Source organism: Equus caballus, chromosome 11, assembly GCF_041296265.1.
Source record: "Equus caballus isolate H_3958 breed thoroughbred chromosome 11, TB-T2T, whole genome shotgun sequence".
In the NCBI taxonomy this organism is placed as follows: Eukaryota; Metazoa; Chordata; class Mammalia; order Perissodactyla; family Equidae; genus Equus; species Equus caballus.
In genome coordinates this window covers 51,303,436-51,312,198 of record NC_091694.1, presented here as the reverse complement: position 1 = coordinate 51,312,198, position 8,763 = coordinate 51,303,436, and the positions used below count along the sequence as shown (strand labels likewise).

Sequence of the window (8,763 nt, the reverse complement as noted above, 5' to 3'; positions counted from 1 at the left end):
CTTGCCTATACTTTAGTGATACATATGTAAAGATTCGGAATAACCCACCTACCAAGTTGGCCGGTTAGCTCAGTTGGTTAGAGCGTGGTGCTAATAACGCCAAGGTCGCGGGTTCGATCCCCGTACGGGCCAGAGGTATATTTTTCTTTTTCTTTTCCCTTCCTTTCCCCCTCCACACCCACTATTACTCGGAAGGTTCTCTCCGGCGCCAGTTACCTTCTGATCGCACACGGGACCCACTTCTCAACACCTGAATCGCTAGCGCATTCCAATACGTGGAAGGGAGCTCCCTGGGCTAGGGCGGAGGGAATGTTCTTTGGTGACTGCTGCGTCTTCTCCTTTTTGGGAGCGTGTTGCTGGAGGCGGAAAGTGGAAGAATGGGGAAGATCCGGGATGAGGATCCCAGATAAGGCGGAGCGGGCGTGGGCCGGGGCCGCGACCGATTCCTATTCTGTCCTCTGGTGTTCGCACCGGCGGATCTCCTAGCCCTGGAACGGCAAAATCCCCAAATGGATGAAGTGTTTTCCGAGCAAGGAATCTAAGAAAGGCTCAAGTTGAGGAGTCCTCAGCAGCGGTGTAGTCGTGGCCGAGTGGTTAAGGCGATGGACTAGAAATCCATTGGGGTCTCCCCGCGCAGGTTCGAATCCTGCCGACTACGTGTGCTTTTTCTTCTCCGACGTGCGAAATATGTCCGTTTCTCCTGCCCGAGGTCAGACAGAAGATCGATCCTGTCCACAAGCCTGAAATTCCCCCCTCTCAGGAATCTTAAATTCTGGGGAGTTCCCCACCATACACTTCTGGCTGCAGTTGAGGTTTTTGATTTATTTCCCTCAACTTCTGGGGGAATCTCATGGATGGATGTCTGACGCCAAACGTGGCTGATTTGTCAAAATTAATTTTCAAGAACTTTGATGAAGTTGTGGCCAGGCTCCGAGTGGTATATTCCTGAAGTGCAGCCGCAGAAGGGTGCTTGGCAGTTGCGGCGCCGTGGCTTAGTTGGTTAAAGCGCCTGTCTAGTAAACAGGAGATCCTGGGTTCGAATCCCAGCGGTGCCTTTATTCAACACCGAAGAATTCGCTTCTCACTTTTTGCCGCTGCATCTGTACCCTCCGATGGATTTATCAATTGTTTTTATACTAGAGAACGCAAGGGTTCCAGATTTCCTGCTGAGCTGAGCTGCCTGTCCCAGGAGACCGCCGCTCTAAAAGCTTGCCCAGCAACCAGGGCGGAAATCCGGCGCAGGCCTACACCTTCCTCTCCCCAGCTTATGCCACACCCCTCTGGTGCTTGTGGGCCAGCCCTGGGGGCCACTCCGCCGCCCTCGCATCTTCCCCTACCCAGGACATCCCCTAGAACCTGAGTCGATTTGTTTTGTTTGATTCTTCACTGTATTTCTTTTGGTTTAGGGCCTCAAAATTATGTAAGTACATATAATATACTATATTTTTAATATTTTTTATTAAAAAATTTGAGGAATGGGGGGTGTCTTCTATGTGCAGTTCCTGTACCAGGCCCCTTATGTATAGTTATCTTCATTTGTCTCCACAAACTGGCAGTCAGGGTTAGGAGTTATCAGGAGATATGGTTGTCCTGGCGCCATCTGGTATCCTGCTAGAGAGTAGGGAAGCACTGGGACCGTGTCGATAGGGTGGGAGTAGAAGAGAACACATTCTCAGTGGGGTCTCCAGAGAGCCTGGTGTGGAAGGCCAGGGCACATTTCCAGAGCACTGAAGCCAGGCTGGTGAGAGTAGAAGTAAATGCTGTGGAGAAGGAGGCAAGAGGTAGGGTCAGCGGGCCGTTGGAGGGCCTAAACCTCCTTGGAAGATAGGCAGAAAGGTCTAGACTCTATCCTTTGGCAGGGAAACCACTGTAAGAAGTCTGAGCAAAAGTGTTGGTTTGAAGGAATTGGTCTCTTGAGGTGACAAGTCAAATAAGTGATGCACCACCAGTGGGACCAGGTTTCTGCCAAGCGCTCGGCTGCACGCTGTGCATAACCAAATGAATAAGGCACAGCACCTTTTCTCAAAGAGCTCATAGGAAGAAAGATGAGATCACAACACAATGCCCTGATGGCAGGGCTAGGGTGCTGGGTGAACACGGAGAAGAGAAATGGCATCTCATCCCGCCTGAGAGTGGAGAGTGGTCAGAGGAGGCTTTCTGGAGGAGGTGAGCCAAAGACCATGGGGAAATTCGCCATATGTTCTATTAAACAACTACGACGTAACAACCATTGTTCTAGGCCCTGGGAGTACAGCAGGGAACAATAAGCACAACAAAAATATTTTTAAAATTAAATTATATAATATGCTACATAAATGCTACATAGAAGAATAACACAAGAGATCAGAGAGTATGTGTGACAGGGCTTGGTTATAAGAAATGTCAAAAACTTGCACCACAGCGGTTGTAGGAGAGATGGAGAGGAGGGGATGAATTCAAGACATGTTTAGTATAAAAAAAAAAAATAGGTCTCAGCAACTTACAGCATGTGGAGTCTAAAGGGGAAGAAGAAACTCAGGAAGATGCCAGGATTCTGTTTTAGGGAAGGGCTGAGGAGGAGGGGGGTTGCTACCACTGTAAACAAATTCACCAAAAGTGTCTTTTCACTCTTTCCCACTCAATCTCTTTCAAACAACTGTGACTGCCCAGAGGTATACCTTAGAATTCAATCTTTCCATGTAAAGCTTTAACTCCTGTTAAAAGACTTGTACCAAAGTTTAAACCATGATCAGTTGTCTACATCTTAGTTCTTGTATTCTAAAAGTGGGGTCCATGAATGGGGCTTCAGAGTACCTGTGAATTCTCTGATATTGTCAGGATTTTTCTAGGGAAAGGAACTATAGCCTTCATCATGTTCTATAAGGGATGTAGGCCTCCACCTCTGTGCAGATTAAGTGCCTGAGACGAGGTAAGAGAGAAGTGCCTAGAGACTTGGGAGAAAGCTGGGGCCCAAGAGAAGGGAGAGAGGAAATGGAAAAAGATAGGGGGAGGGTGATGCCAGAAGATCAGCCCTGAGTGCTTCTTCACTCACCTGAAAGGCTTGGGAGCTAACAGGAAAGGATGGGCTGTTCTCTGCTGCCCTCCCCCACTGTCCGGCCAGGACACCTGGGAAAGATAAAGTGAAGGGCCAAACCCTTCATTGAAGTACCCTTCACCAAAGTATCTGTGAGGTGGGCGTTAGTAAGGGGCTGGCCCCACAAAGCACACAGCCAGGGTGCAGAACAAGATGGTTCAGCCCATAGATGCTGCCAAGGGGTCGAGGGCCGAGGCAGATCAGAACCCTCCGAAGACCACCCAGAGCAGGTACTGAGCCTGCAACTTGACCCCACCAGCTCCTGCCAGGACCCTTGGCAGCCCCCAACGTGAGAGCATGGCCAAGTGTTAAAAGCAGAGGCTCACAGAGCAGCCCAGGAGACTCTGCAAGTTCCCAGGGCCGGATCTACTGGCCTTGGACTTTACTCGTGCAGGCGCTTGCCTCAGAGCCCCTTACCTTTTGGGGGTCTTAGGCGGCAGGTAAGAGGGTCTCCTTCCCGGACATCCTAGGAGGTAACTGGAGAGCAGAAGCTAGACGAAAGGGTAGGGGTAACCTGTTCTTAAAGGCAGGAAGTCCTGGGACCAGCGCTGGCAGGTGTTTTAGGCGTCAGGGACGGCCCTGGTCGCATTGCCTGGCGCGTCGCAGCACTCAGGCAGGTTGGAAAGACGGTCCCCCTACCCCACCCCTCCAGCCACTCCTCTCAGTGATGCCTCCTCCGTGAGTCTTCTTGGCCTCAGGAATTGCTCCCTTGCCTGGGAACTACCACGCGGTCTAGAGAGACCGTGGGCTATCGAAGAGTCTGGCCCGGGGTTGGCCCTGCCCGTCACTCCAGGAGGATGGACAGATGCAGGGACAGAAAGAGGGACTGGAGTTCACCTAGAGGTTTCTTATTAACTGTCCCCAACCAGCTAATTCCACCGCTTGTCTTCAAAGCTCTCTGCGCCGGGAGGCTGAGTCCGAGGACGGCGGGCGGAGGCGGGAAGAGTCGAGACCCCAGGTTATGGAACGGCGCGGAGACAGTGGCCACAGGGAGCGGGAACTCGGGTGCTGAAAGCAGTCCTGGAGGGCTGCGCGGGGGCGAGGCCGAGACCACTCCCTCCTACTTCCCCGACGTTATTTCCTGGGAGGAGTCGGAGCTGGCGGCCAGCGAGCAGAGAGATTCCCGGATCCCTCCTCCAGAGTATGCAGCACGGGGGCGAGTGGTCCCTGAGCGCGCGCCAGGACCGTTTGGCCTTGAATCAAGGCGCTAGGGCTGCGGAAAGTCTAGTACGACCTCTAAGGGTGTCCGCGATGGCCGTCGCATGTCGGCTCGTTGGTCTAGGGGTATGATTCTCGCTTCGGGTGCGAGAGGTCCCGGGTTCAAATCCCGGACGAGCCCTACTTTGGTTTTTGCGGAGACGAGAGCGTGCCCTAAGGTGCTTGTTATTGGAACGGCGCTGCGGAGGCTCGACTGGGAAGTGATAAGAGCGAACTGAGCGCTTCAAGGAGGAGGGCAGTAAGGTCTCTTGTTTTGAGTGGATACCCCGGTGGCAGGAAGAGGCTCACAGTGCACGGTCCTTCCTAGTGTGCCAGGGAGAACGCAGGCACCTCCAGACTTGGCCAAGACATTCACTGTCTGCTCCCCTCCTTCCTGCTGGGTGCTTCTCCTGTGCCACCAGAGCCTGGTTTCGGTTTGATTGATGCCTGTCAACCTATAGTAGTGGATGACAGGTAGTGAAATGAAGTGAGACCTCTTCAGGGTGGTGTTTGTGAGACCCCAGGGACTTTCAGGACTCAGGTCTTTGCAGCCTCGCAGCCCGTCTGTCTCTCGGTCACTCCTGCTCGTTACTACCCTTCTGGGGACTCACGCTCAGGTAGGGTCTAGAACGCGCATGGTTTTCGGGACAGCATTTCTTAGGGCTCGGAAGGACAGAATCCTCAGGAACCTTGCCGGTAGCGCGCTGAGTGAAGGTATCAGATCCAGGGTTTGGGGAGGTGTTTCGCTAGCTCAGTCCTCGTTAGTATAGTGGTGAGTATCCCCGCCTGTCACGCGGGAGACCGGGGTTCGATTCCCCGACGGGGAGGAGCACAGTGTTTGTTTTTCTTCGATGTTTCTGATTGAAATCCGTTAGCTCTTCCTTCACAAAGTACCACTCCTGAGCCCTGGGATGGAGATAAAAAGAACACGGGAAGGAAAAGGAAGAGAGGAGAGGGATTTGCCCTGACTCTCAAGCTCACATCCTAACTTTCAAGTTTATGTTTTACTTCAAGTAACTTGTATTTTAAATGTGTGGTTAACCTATTATTCTCTCCATTCAGTAGGTTGATTAGCCATTATTCTCATCGTTCAATATGCTTACTAGAAGTGTTCGTTGACAATAACTTGAAAAACACAGATGGGCAAACAGCACAAAACCGACGGCCCGAGTAATCCCGCCTTCAGACTTTACCTCCGGCGTGGCGCTCGCTTTCGCCCGCAGCCGTGCGGAGACCCGGGCACGCGCCCCGCTCCGCACAGGGCACCGAGCCTGGGTTTTGTTTCCCTTGGCCTCCTCTCTTCTGCGTCTGTGGATTGGCACGGCCATCCCAGGCGGAGAGTCCAGCGCGCTGTTTTCGATGAGAGGGGCGTGAGGAGTACACCCGGCCGGGGTCGCGGGGAGCTGGCGCCTCACACGACCCTGGACACGCGACACTGGGACTAGGCCCAGGGAAAGGGGGGAAAATTTTTTTTAAAAGCACGGTTGCGTTGGCCGGGAATCGAACCCGGGTCAACTGCTTGGAAGGCAGCTATGCTCACCACTATACCACCAACGCCGGCTAGCAAGCCTTCTTCCTGGGATTCTTTAGGACTTAGATACGTCGGCAGAGTCGTGGCCTGGGAGATGTAACTTGGGGTCTGAACCAGAGCCCAGCAAGGGGTAAACACGAGGAAGGCCGAGACACAACGGCTGCGGTCTGCGGGGCACGCACGTGTGAGCGGCGCTCGGCTCCCATCACCGCCAGTGCGCTCCAGTCACCCCACGAGAAACTGTGTGATTCTACCCAGTCGACAGAGGGGGAAACCAAGGTCCAGAGAAGTTAAGTGAAGGGGTTTTCTGGCAGAGCTGGGATTCAACCGTAAGATTTTCTAGGGGCCCAGATCTGCATCGACATAATGGCTCTATCATCCCCCAAAATAAATCCCGAACACATAAAATCGCTTCTCTGTTGCGTGACCTCAGTGTGTCCCAAGATTAAAGAATCGGGCCTTAAACCAAGTGCGCCCAAGCCCAATTTGTCCAGAGGAGGATGTTTAATTCCCTTGTGCGCGCGCATCTAGTCTGCTAGCCGCTCTGAGAAACACGTGGACAAAAATCTTCGGGGCGAGGTCTGAGAATCAAACTCCGCCCCTATTGCTGATGATGTGTCTGTTCACGAGACCCGTCAAGCGGCGGCCTCCAGAAGGCCTCGTGGCGCAACGGTAGCGCGTCTGACTCCAGATCAGAAGGTTGCGTGTTCAAATCACGTCGGGGTCAAAAGGTCACTTGTTTTCCGTATCTGGATAGACTGACTCGCTGTAAGATATTTCAATAAAGAAAAATGCACCTGCTTTTACTATATGAGGAAAATATGAACCTGAGTGTTTCTGTGTTTTTTTTCCTAAAGTTACATGAATTTTCCCCTAAAACAAAAATTTTAGAACTTTTCACCTTACTGTTTCCGTAAAATCAATTAAAATACTAATATCTTTCATCTCATGGATATTTTAGGTATGCTAACACAGAAATTGTTTCTAAACAGCCCCCAATTCTTGTTCCGAAAATGTATGTGGAGCAATAAGTGTTCCGTATTGGAAAGAATGTAGCAATAATGAATAATTTTAAAGTAATAATAGTAATTTATAGTCTGTATCCTAAACCACTGTTTTAATTTTTGGCAGTTTAACTTCCAATTGTGAGTGGTGTCCATAACTTTGTACTTCATTGTTTTCACTTATCATTGTAATAGAAATATGATTCTATAGTCCTTAGAATTATTTTAATGATCATTCAAATTCGAGGATAATTTTGTAAATTATTAAACAGTTCTTCTAAAGGTAGACATTTTGGTTGTCTAGTTATCTGCACTTTCTTTCTTATTATTTAAAATGTTACCATGAGCATCTTTGTGCATCCTTTTTTCTATGCCTCTGTTGAATTAGGTCTATGACATAAATTCGGGAAACTCCAGGTCTGCAGTTAAAGGTTCTTTTTAGCTGTACCGCTAACTGTACTGCTGTCCAAAAGGCTTTTTCAAGCAAAAGTGATCTTTCTTTTTTTTCTTTCGTTTCCTTTCTTCTTCTCTTTTGTCAATCAATTTCTGCTTTCATTATTCTTGTATTCAGAATTTCGGTCCAAAATTTTTTTAATGCTTTTAATCATCGCTGATGTTCTATCCATGTCAACCTGAAGGAGAACACAAGGGCATTAAATACAAATATTCTCCGACTTCTTTGCCCGGAGACCAGAAGTGACTCAGCCCGGAGTCACTAGAAGCCCGGAGCCACGTGATTTTTCCTGCTTCCATTACATTGGAAAAAACAAAGAAATCCAGGCCAGCCACCACATAGGCCGTCTTTCCCGGTGGAAAATTTCTTCCTTGATATCTCTTTCCTTAACTAACAGTGCCTTGGTTAGTGTAACAGGTTTGGGCTGCTGGCGGGAAATTCAGGCCATCTCCCCACCGCGCACCCTGCAGACGCCTGTCAAGGCTGGAATCTGTGCCTCGCCCTCCGTGGCCGCTGCCTCGCCTTCTGCCAGCACGGTCACTGCGTCGCGTGTGCCAAGACCGAGGCAGACAATCCGCCAGCCTTTGCTGCAGAAGCGCTATGTGCTGGAATTCAGAACTGCAGATGATTTAGCAAGGCGTCTGGCGACCTACCGCGGAAGGCTGAGGCTGGCTGTCTGCAGTCCTGCACGCCCTCGCTGCCCCCCCAAACCAGAGCACGTTTAAGGTGATACAAAATGGTAATTTTCTAAATCTATCTTTCCTTCTGCATTTATTAGTTGACATTAGTTCACAGAGAAGATCCTTCTCCCATCCTCTGAGGCCGGGTGATTTACTACTCGTAATAACAGCTAACACGGAAGGCTTACTGTGCACGAGGCACTGTGCTGAGTGCTTCGGCGATCTCACTTCGTTTAATCCCACTTCGTTTAATCCTGACTGCAGCGCTGCAGGGCAACGTAACCATGACCATTTTAGAGCTGACACTCAGAAGGATTGAGCATTTTGCCAAGCAACACATTGCAGGTGGCAGGCCCAGAAGTAAACCTGTAACTCCCAAGCTCATGGTCTTTCTGCTACATCCTGCGGGATGGTGTTTCCTAAAAGCTCACCTAGTGAGGAACTAGGTAAAGTCAGTGGCCCTCTGGAGGGAAGGATACCTGTAAAGTATGGTTTCAGGTCCAGAAGAGCCCTGGGTGTACTAGGGGTTGAATATTGCTAGTCTACAGACCAAATCCAGCCCACACACTTGTTTGGTGACTTACTTGACAACACTTACAACTCAGTAAATCTAGATTTCTAGCTGCTCTTTAAAAATTGAAAGATTTGTCCATACTCAGGCTGTACTTCCACAAAGTGAAAATCAACTAGAGCTGAGTGTTGCCTTGCCCATTCAGGCGTGTACTCGCCCTTTGCCACACTCCCCTCTGCTCCCTGTCATTTTCCCGATGCTAAGCTGACCTCCAGTTATTTTACTCATACTTCACCACTTTATTCATACACCA

At 50.2% G+C, this 8,763-nt stretch overlaps 2 long non-coding RNA genes and 5 other non-coding genes across 7 annotated transcripts; 6 read left to right on the top strand and 1 right to left on the bottom strand.

Annotated features, from left to right (window-relative positions):
• Window positions 1–58: 58 nt before the first annotated feature.
• Window positions 59–132, top strand: TRNAI-AAU (transfer RNA isoleucine (anticodon AAU)). Its single transcript has one exon. It is a non-coding gene; the product is annotated as a tRNA-Ile (tRNA).
• A 444-nt stretch (window positions 133–576) lies between these two features.
• Window positions 577–658, top strand: TRNAS-AGA (transfer RNA serine (anticodon AGA)). Its single transcript has one exon. It is a non-coding gene; the product is annotated as a tRNA-Ser (tRNA).
• Window positions 659–981: 323 nt separating this feature from the next.
• Window positions 982–1,055, top strand: TRNAT-AGU (transfer RNA threonine (anticodon AGU)). Its single transcript has one exon. It is a non-coding gene; the product is annotated as a tRNA-Thr (tRNA).
• Window positions 1,056–1,441: 386 nt separating this feature from the next.
• LOC106781249 (uncharacterized) lies at window positions 1,442–4,170 on the bottom strand. Its single transcript, XR_001377844.3, has 3 exons — window positions 3,491–4,170; window positions 3,032–3,105; window positions 1,442–1,760 (listed from the first exon to the last, which is right to left on the bottom strand). It is a non-coding gene; the product is annotated as an uncharacterized lncRNA (long non-coding RNA).
• Window positions 4,171–4,340: 170 nt separating this feature from the next.
• Window positions 4,341–4,412, top strand: TRNAP-CGG (transfer RNA proline (anticodon CGG)). Its single transcript has one exon. It is a non-coding gene; the product is annotated as a tRNA-Pro (tRNA).
• A 297-nt stretch (window positions 4,413–4,709) lies between these two features.
• On the top strand, window positions 4,710–6,627 carry LOC111775759 (uncharacterized). Its single transcript, XR_002811739.2, has 2 exons — window positions 4,710–4,887; window positions 5,333–6,627. It is a non-coding gene; the product is annotated as an uncharacterized lncRNA (long non-coding RNA).
• On the top strand, window positions 6,457–6,528 carry TRNAW-CCA (transfer RNA tryptophan (anticodon CCA)). The gene has a single exon. It is a non-coding gene; the product is annotated as a tRNA-Trp (tRNA).
• Window positions 6,628–8,763: the final 2,136 nt, after the last annotated feature.